At 49.2% G+C, this 9,533-nt stretch overlaps 1 long non-coding RNA gene across 1 annotated transcript; it reads left to right on the top strand.

Annotated features, from left to right (window-relative positions):
• The first annotated feature begins 8,024 nt into the window (after positions 1 to 8,024).
• LOC142572869 (uncharacterized) lies at positions 8,025 to 8,741 on the top strand. Its single transcript, XR_012826150.1, has 2 exons — positions 8,025 to 8,169; positions 8,274 to 8,741. It is a non-coding gene; the product is annotated as an uncharacterized LOC142572869 (long non-coding RNA).
• The last annotated feature ends 792 nt before the right edge of the window (positions 8,742 to 9,533 follow it).

The following is a 9,533-nucleotide window of genomic DNA, read 5'->3' as shown; positions in this document are numbered from 1 at the left end:
CGCATTTCGATGGGGGCGAAATGCGAAAACACCCGTGTGCTTAGATTTAGGTGCACGTTAAAGAACCCCAGGTGGTCGAAATTTCCGGAGTCCTCCACTACGGCGTGCTTCATAATCAGAAAGTGGTTTGGGCACGTAAAACCCCAAATATTATTATTATTAAAAGTGAGAAATTCGTGTTGAATGAAAAGTGTGGGCAGATGTTATTTGCCCCGTGTGTTCGCTCAAATACCGCAGTGGCTATCGCCGTGGTTCACCTATATACCATAGCACCAATCGGAACAATCCTCACTCACATGGATCCTCTGCCTTCAGACTCCAAAAAGTATTCTTATTTCTTACGTTCGAACAGAAACGAATATTCGACAACTAAGAAGAGTAATTTCTCGATTCGAATACGAATGAAATAGTACTGAAGTAGGCTGAAGCAGTAGCAAGGACTATTCGACTACCGTATTTTCGCGATTCTAAGCACCCCCCGATTCTAAGCGCCCCCCCCCCCCTCTATTTTCGCGAAAAAGTTTAGAAAAAAGTTTGCATGCGAATCTAAGCACCCCCCTATTTGTTAGGAAGAGCGCGTAGCCAAGGCCGCCAAACAAGCTTGCTCACTCTGGAATCATTGCTCGACGGACCTGCAGGCACGCGGTCGATGCTTCCGTGGGACGCGTTTCGCGGCCATCTGACCCCGGAGTTAAAGACAAAGCTTCGGAACATCAATAGCGACTTGGTTGTGATTCTGGGTGGCATGACGCCAGTGCTGCAACCCCTCGACGTTTCAGTCAACAAGCCCTTCAAAGCCAATCTCCGACAGGAGTACGAAGAGTGGATGCGAAACCCTGACCGGAAGAAGACGCCGACGGGAAAGCTGTAGAAAGCGTCCCCATCAACCATCGCAAAGTGGATTTCGGACACGTGGAAGAGGGTCCAAGTGGACGTTGTGGTCAAATGGTTTAAGAAGTGCTCGATCACAAACAACTTCGACGGAACGGAAGACAACCTGCTGCGGGATACCGAGAGCAGCGGTTCAAGCGGTGTGACGAACTCGAGTGGCAGTGATAGTGACTGAGAATCCTACACAAGCGGTTGGTTCACTGTCTGCACTGATTTTTCTTTTGAATGTTTGCAAAATAATATGTTATTTCTCGCACCCGTCTCGTCGTGATGTCGCAGCGAAAAGAGAAAGGGGGGGGGGGGTTATTCTAGATTTTCGAATCTAAGCACCCCCCCTCACTTTGGGCATCGCGATCGTGAAAAAAAGGGGTGCTTAGAGTCCAGTAAATACGGTAGTATTGAATATTCGAATATTCGTATATGGTAAGCAGAGTGCCTGATCTACGGCCACGTTCGAATGGATACGATATGAACGTTGCTCTTTCTCTCTCTCTACCTCTCGGCACACACACACACACACACACACACACACACACACACACACACACACACACACACACACACACACACACACACACACACATATATATATATATATATATATATATATATATATATATATATATATATATATATATATATATATATATATATATATATATATATATATATATATATATATATATTGTCACGGCTCACTTGAGACAAGAGCAGAGAGCGTTATTTTAATCTAGACAATTAGAACAAGCGTTCAGTTTTAGCTTCTTCTTCTCTAGCACGCTCGCTTGCACACACGAGGTCGTCGTTCTCGTCGTCAGCGTGGTTGGGCACAGATGGCGTCGTGGCATTTGCCCCCCTTCAGAAGGAGCATCGTCCCGATGCTTGGCGGGTAGCACCCGGTGTCCAGCCCACCAGCAAGTGTCCATGTCATTCAGCCAAATAAGGTTTCATGCGCACCACGTGCACAGTCTCAGGCAGGTCCTGACGGCGCCTCGAGCAGGATTGGCTGTCAGGAATGACTTCATAGTTGACGTCGCTAAGGCGTCGTAGAACCTTGTACGGTCCGAAGTATCGGCGCAGAAGTTTCTCCGCGAGGCCTCGGCGGCGTACTGGAGCCCAAATCCAGACTCTTTGGCCGGGCTGGTAAACGACGCATCGATGGCGTTGATTGTAACGTCGCGCATCACGGTCTTGCTGGCTAGTTATGCGAACGCGTGCGAGCTGTCTTGCTTCTTCGGCGCGCTCTGTAAAATCTGCGGCGTTATTCGCGGAATCGCTGGAATCATGAGGAAGCATAGCATCCAGCATTGTAGTCACTTCTCGACCGTGGAGGAGACTGAATGGCGTCATTCTTGTTGTTTCTTGCCGAGCCGTATTGTAAGCAAACGTTACGTATGGTAATATTTGGTCCCAGTTCTTGTGTTCCACATCGACATACATGCACAACATGTCTGCGAGAGTCTTGTTGAGGCGCTCCGTAAGTCCATTGCTTTGCGGGTGATAAGCTGTCGTCCTTCTGTGTGCTGTGCCACTGAGCGTGAGTACAGTTCGCAAAAGTTCAGCCGTGAATGTGGTTCCCCTGTCGGTTACGATGACCGCTGGAGCACCGTGCCTAAGGACGACGTTTTCGATGAAGAACTGCGCGGCTTCGGCTGCTGTGCTGCTCGGAAGTGCTTTGGTTTCTGCATAACGCGTAAGGTAATCTGTCGCAACTATGATCCACTTATTTCCTGCAGTTGATATTGGGAATGGGCCCAAAAGGTCCATCCCAATTTGTGCAAACGGTGTTTCCGGCACTTGAACGGGATGTAATAGTCCGGCAGGTTTCGTAGGTGGCACTTTTCGTCGCTGACAGTCAAGGCACGTTCGAACGTAGTGCTTCACGTGTGTTGCTAGCCGTGGCCAGTAGTATTTCTCTTTGATCCGTGCTAATGTTCTTGTGTAGCCTAGGTGGCCCGACGTAGCTTCATCGTGACAGGCCTGCAAGATTTCACTGCGGAGAGTTTTAGGGATAACCAGTAGATATCTCTTCCCTGTTGAAGAGAAGTTCCTCTTAAAAAGAACACTGTTTCGTATGCAGAATGATGACAAGTTCCTTGAGAACAATCTGGGCTTGTTTGTGATGCGGCCTTCTAAGAAATCAATTAGTGAAGCGAGCTCGTGGTCATCTTGCTGTTGTTGAGAGATGGTAGCTGCACCAACAACTCCTAAAAAGCCTGCGGATTCGTCATCATCTCGGCCTGACGACTCGATCGGTGATCTGGAAAGGCAGTCAGCGTCTAAGTGCTGTCTGCCCGATTTATAGACCACTGTCATGTCGTACTCTTGAAGCCGTAGGCTCCAGCGTGCCAAACGTGCAGATGGATCTTTCATGTTGGTCAACCAACAGAGAGAATGATGGTCACTTATGACTTGAAATGGGCGGCCATATATGTACGGGCGGAACTTGGTAACGGCCCATACTACAGCCAAGCATTCCTTCTCTGTGGTGGAGTAGTTCGATTCGGCTCGCGACAGTGTTCTACTCGCGTAAGCGATGACTCGCTCAGCGCCGTCTTGCCGCTGAACAAGGACGGCACCTAGACCCACATTGCTGGCGTCGGTGTGGATCATTGTCGGCGCATCCACGTCAAAATGGGCAAGAACAGGCGGAGTTTGTAGACGGTGCCGCAACTCGTTAAATGCAGCCTCCTGTTCCTCGCCCCACATAAACGTGACATCTTCTCTGGTTAGGCAGGTGAGCGGTGAGGCGATGCGTGCAAAACCCGCAATAAATCGCCGGTAATATGAGCATAGGCCCAGGAAGCGTCTGACTGCCTTCTTGTCCGTAGGCCTTGAAAACTTTGCGACGGCTGCGATTTTCTCAGGATCAGGTCTGACGCCTGTGTGACTTACAATGGGGCCCAAAAACTGTAGTTCTTGATAGCCAAAGTGGCACTTTTCAGGTTTTAAGGTAAGCCCAGCGGACCGTATGGCTTGAAGAACTGACCGGAGCCGACTGAGATGTTCATCAAATGTGGCAGAATAAACAATCACATCGTCTAGGTACACTAAGCAAGTCTTCCACTTAAGGTCTGAGAGAACAGTATCCATTAGTCTTTGGAACGTGGCTGGGGCGGAGCACAAACCAAAAAGAAGAACTTTGAATTCATAGAGCCCATCAGGCGTCACAAACGCAGTCTTTTCGCGATCCTGCTCATCGACCTCTATTTGCCAGTATCCACTTTTTAAGTCCATCGATGAGAAGTAATGTGCATGCCGCAGCCTGTCGAGGGAATCGTCGATGCGTGGTAAGGGATACACATCTTTTTTCGTAACCCGATTGAGCTTGCGATAGTCGATACAAAACCTCAGGCTGCCATCCTTCTTCTTAACGAGTACCACGGGCGATGCCCAAGGGCTTTTCGACGGCTGGATAACATCATCGTCCAGCATTTTCTTGACTTGCTGCTGTATTGCTTCACGCTCTTTCTCAGCCACGCGATACGGATGCTGTCGGATGGGTATTGCTGTTTCCTCCGTAATGATGCGGTGTTTCGTCAGTGGTGTTTGACGCACTCGGGACGTTGTAGAGAAGCAGTCTTTAAAATGGTCAATCAGTTCTCTGAGCCCTTGTTTCTGTTGCGGCGCTAAACCTGGGTCAACGTCGACGACGGGTGTAGATGGCATCGTATCGGTGGTTGATTCCTCTTTTACAGCAAAGCAGTGTTGGACTTGGTCAATTTCGTCAAAGTACGCCACAGCCGTGCCTTTACTGATGTGCCGGCGTTCATTGGTAAAATTTGTCAGTAGTACCTCTGTGCGACCACCGATTAGGCTGACGATACCCCGAGCGATGGCAATACCTTGATGGAACAGAAGTGCAGTTAGTTGTTCGGCTACACCGTCCTTGTCAAACTGTTCTCCGCAACTTACGGAGACAAGACTGCATGATAGTGGTGGTATGCAGACGTCGTCGTCGGCGACACGTAACGATATACGTCGGCGCTCTTCGTCTTGGCTCGTGTCTGTACTAGTTGTCAAGGTTATCTCGCCGTCCCGTATGTTAACCACGGCGCCGTACTCCCGCAAGAAGTCCATTCCAAGGATGAGTGATCTGCAGCACTCTTTTAAAATCATAAAAGTGGCGACAAAAGCTGTATTTCCTATCTGGAGCCGTGCAGTACATTTTCCTGTAGGTACCATTATCTGGCCCCCGGCATTTCGAATATAAGGGCCCGTCCATTGCATTCTGACTTTCTTAAGCCGGTCTGCCAACTGCTCACTCATTATCGAAAAGTCTGCACCAGTATCAACTAAAGCTGTCACGTCGTGCCCATCAATTGTTAAGAGTAGGTCGGCACTTACAAATTCGTCGGCGTCCCGTTTCTCCGGGTTGCTCTGCTCGTTTCTCAGTAATAATGGGGGATTTTCGGCGGTTCGACGACTTGCAACCTTCCCCCCGGAGGTCGCTGATTTCAGTTTCCCCGCCGTGGGCTTGGAGAGCGGCCTCGTACAACGTCGGCGAAACTGCGACGGTTCGGCGAAGAATAACGTAATGGAGACGGCGAGCGCGACCGCAGATTAGCTGAGCTGCCTTGTTCCTGACTGACACTGTCGTCGAAGCGTGGATGTCTCTCTGGAAACTGGCGCGGAGTGGCAGGTGACATGTCCTGGATGCCACGCTGGCGATGAGGGCAAAAATGATAAATGTGCCCTGGTTCGCCACAGTGAAAACACAATGGTCGGCGATCAGCAGTGCGCCATACGTCGGTCCTGCGAGGCTGGGGTCGCCTGAAATGCTCCCTCTGTATCCAGGCAGCAATAGGTGGCCGCTGGTGGTACTGCTGTACCGGCATGGTAGAAAGCGGGCGACGGACAGCGTCTGCGTAGCTATATGCGCGTGGCTCGAAGCGCGTCTCGGGACTCGGTTCAGGGAGCGGCTCAGGAGGTGCTAATGCTTGCCGAATTTCTTGGCGAACAACTTCAGCGACCGAAGCAACAGTAAACTCCTTCGGTGTCACAGTTTGCTTCGCAATCTCCTCGCGCACAATGTCTCTTATCAGTTGACGCAGCGAGGTTTCGTCTGTCACTGTGAGTACTGCGGCTCCTGCAGGCGCATCGTTAGTCAGGCGTTCGTATTGCCGACAACGCTGCTGGAGCGCCCGCTCGATTGCTGTGGCTTCCTTAATGAATTCTTCCACTGTTGTAGGCGGGTTCCGCACGAGACCAGCGAATAGCTGTTCTTTGACGCCGCGCATGAGATGGCTGAGCTTCTTCGAATCCGGCATGTTGGGATCCGCGCGACGAAACAAACGAGACATGTCCTCGGCAAACATGGAGACACTTTCATTGGGCTTCTGAATTCGCAACTCGAGAAGTCGTTGTGCATTATCTCGGCGATCAGTGCTTCCGAAGGTGTCAAGTAGCCGACGGCAAAATTCGTCCCACGTTGTCAAATGTGCCTCGCGGTTTTGGAACCACGTCCTTGCGCTACCTTCAAGAGCGAAGTACACAATGGAAAGCTTCTGGTCCGGACGCCACTGATTGACCTTAGCTACGCGTTCGTACTGGTCCAGCCAGTCTTCGGCGTCTTCGTACGTGTCACCGTGGAAGCTTGAGGGGACTAGATGGTTTTGGATAGTCACCTGTGTTGGGCTTGCAATCGCCATTTCCTGAGTCGTTGAGGTCGCTGACGAAGTTCGTTGCAAGAGACCAAATTCCGGGCACAGACCTTGCAGGCGGCGGCTTGCACGGTGCACAGGTGTCTCGACGCGTGGTTGATGTCTTGAAGGGCTGGACGCAGGGCTACTCGCAGGAGTCGTCCCTATCATTAGGCGATGATGCGATACCCAGCACCTCCACCAGTGTCACGGCTCACTTGAGACAAGAGCAGAGAGCGTTATTTTAATCTAGACAATTAGCACAAGCGTTCAGTTTTAGCTTCTTCTTCTCTAGCACGCTCGCTTGCACACACGAGGTCGTCGTTCTCGTCGTCAGCGTGGTTGGGCACAGATGGCGTCGTGGCAATATATATATATATATATATATATACAATTAACTTCATAATTAATTACTTTGAGGCACGTATTGCAATTTCCGAATTGTACCCGGTGAGATCGCAAGACGCATCCATTTCATATGACTTTCTAGGACACCAGTCTCTACATATTATCTCCAAAAGGTTGGGATGAAATACATGAGCGTTCAGTTACTGTTGTGCGTCTGTGCATAAGAGAGCAAATTCGTAACTTTTTCTTAATTAGTTGAATATGTGCTTCGATCTCTCTTGCAAGCAACGCCCACATCTCTGAATAATCCAGCTGAAGGGCTAGAATTACGTTTGAGTCACACCTAAAAGTTCGCCTTCTAACAATTCACAGTGGCTATTAGCATTATCTAGTGATTTCTAAGAATTCATGTGGAGCTGGAGTCCTTTCAACGATTTATACGATTACCGCGGCTTCCTCTCTATGTAGATCGCCCATTAAATTCCATGGACGCATCCACAAGTCGGGGCTCACGTTGCTGCTAGAAGTAATTTCTTGAAGTGTAATTCTAGTAATTCCAGTAATTCATTGAAGTGAATCAGGGAGTCAACGAAGCCTGGCAATTTCTTTACAAAAGCTCGCTCATTCACCACTTTAGTTGATAACATCATCACAACAGTATTGAACTAACGCGCATTTTTGTTTCGTGATACACGCCATAAATTATACGTGGATGATATGCGACGCCAACTGCATCTCGCACACTTTGTTTTCGCCTGATTTGAGGGCCTGCACCGCCTTTTGCCGCGTTCGTTAACCGCGTGAAGGCAACACGTGCCTCGTGCTGAGATATTTTCGCGTTGTGCTTTGCTTCTCTCTTGCACGGACTGCTTTACTTTCTATTTTTCACGCAATTGCAGCTCCCGCTCGTCTCAGGTTTCTTCTTCTTCGTCGTTGCTCAGGAAAGTGAAGAATTTGATGCACAATGTAACTTTTAGACGCCACATACGATTCCAATAGCGTTGACTATCAGCTTCAGAAACATGAACACCGAAAATGGCCAGCAAAAGCCCACACATTTACACAACTCTAGAGGCTATCATTGGAATCCCTGTAGGAGAAAGTTGAGCAGTCATAGAAGCAAGTAGTGTTCGCAAGTAGGGAAAGAAGAAGAAGAAGACTTTGTTGTGAAGAACGTTTGATCGCGGCTGAAGTCCCGAGTAGTTTCACGGCCGCTTTCTTTGGGCTAGGCCGTGGACGCGGAGCCAGAGTATAGTAACGGAAGCAGCAACCTCCCGGCGGCCTTGTGGTAAGTTTTCAGGCACCAGATCGGCCTGCGTTACCATCACAATTTCTGCTCTCTCCTGCTCGGGTGCTGTGCCGATGGTTGCTCTGACAATGGCGACTATAAAGGCGCAGGTTGGGGCGCCATGGGATCTACATGGAACGAGAACCTTCACAACGGAGGCGCCTTGGCGGCTGGAGCGGACTGCTGGGGTGAGGCAACCCCACAGAAGGGGGAGCTCACTTCCACCTGCGGGGGCGTCGACCACTGGGAGCGTGGCAGATCAGCGAGAAGCACCACCGGCCGAACCTACGTCAAGTGCAACCAAGAAGGGCACATGAGCCGGGATTGTGCCACTGCTGACAATGGAGGACGACGAGGATGCCTCTGGTGTGGCGAGGAAGGCCACATGAGTAGAGATTGATCTGCAGACACTTGGGCGGTACACACCCAGATGTGGTCCGCTACGCTTCGTGTGTGGCCAAATTAGGCACTTTGTGTGTATTTTGTGCTATAATAGCTTATTTATTTTAGGAAATCTTGAAATTTGTACTTCTTTGACGATGATGTCGATAAATATATCCATATACCTTCCACTATCTTGTATTTCTTTTCCGTGTTCGAATTCGCAGCTCTAGTATTTTCGTGCGTATATGTGCAACACACACACACACACACACACACACACACACACACACACACACACACACACACACACACACACACACACACACACACACACACACATATATATATATATATATATATATATATATATATATATATATATATATATATATATATATATATATATATATATATTCGCGCCATCCATGCGACGTCAAATGGGTAATTTACACTGCATGGAACGCAATTGGAACAAGTGAAAGTACATGGGGTCAAACAAGAAATCGTGCGCTTGTCAAGCGTCAAAGCTTGAAAGCGTCAAGCGTCAAAGACCACAAATGCGAAGTTTCAGAGTTGGATGTGTGTTGTTCACACATTGATGACTCGTCAGGAATGTTGCATTCGGCGTCATTAGCAACGCCAAAAAAAGAAAGAAAATGAAAGAAGAAAAATTACGTCACGTTTTGTAGTCAATGGCACGATTAGTGCAGTATACTTAATATGTCCCAGAACTCGACGTGATTAGGCTCTCCACTAGGCCCTGGTAACTGCACATTCGCTTAGCTGAGCGGTTGAACTCGAGATCGCCTGTTTAGCAAGGAAAACGATGAAGCGAACACCGACCGTGCGGGGTGCCGCATCCTATCGCATCCTTCTACAAAGCACCGCTTCTTTCCGTCACGACGAAAGCATTCGTTGTTTGGTTCTGGGTGTATCTTCGCGAAGGACGATCAGCCCGTCGGCCACCACAGCCGCACCAT

The sequence above is a fragment of the Dermacentor variabilis genome, chromosome 1 (genome assembly GCF_050947875.1).
Source record: "Dermacentor variabilis isolate Ectoservices chromosome 1, ASM5094787v1, whole genome shotgun sequence".
In the NCBI taxonomy this organism is placed as follows: domain Eukaryota; kingdom Metazoa; phylum Arthropoda; class Arachnida; order Ixodida; family Ixodidae; genus Dermacentor; species Dermacentor variabilis.
This window is presented reverse-complemented; position numbering and strand designations above follow the sequence as displayed.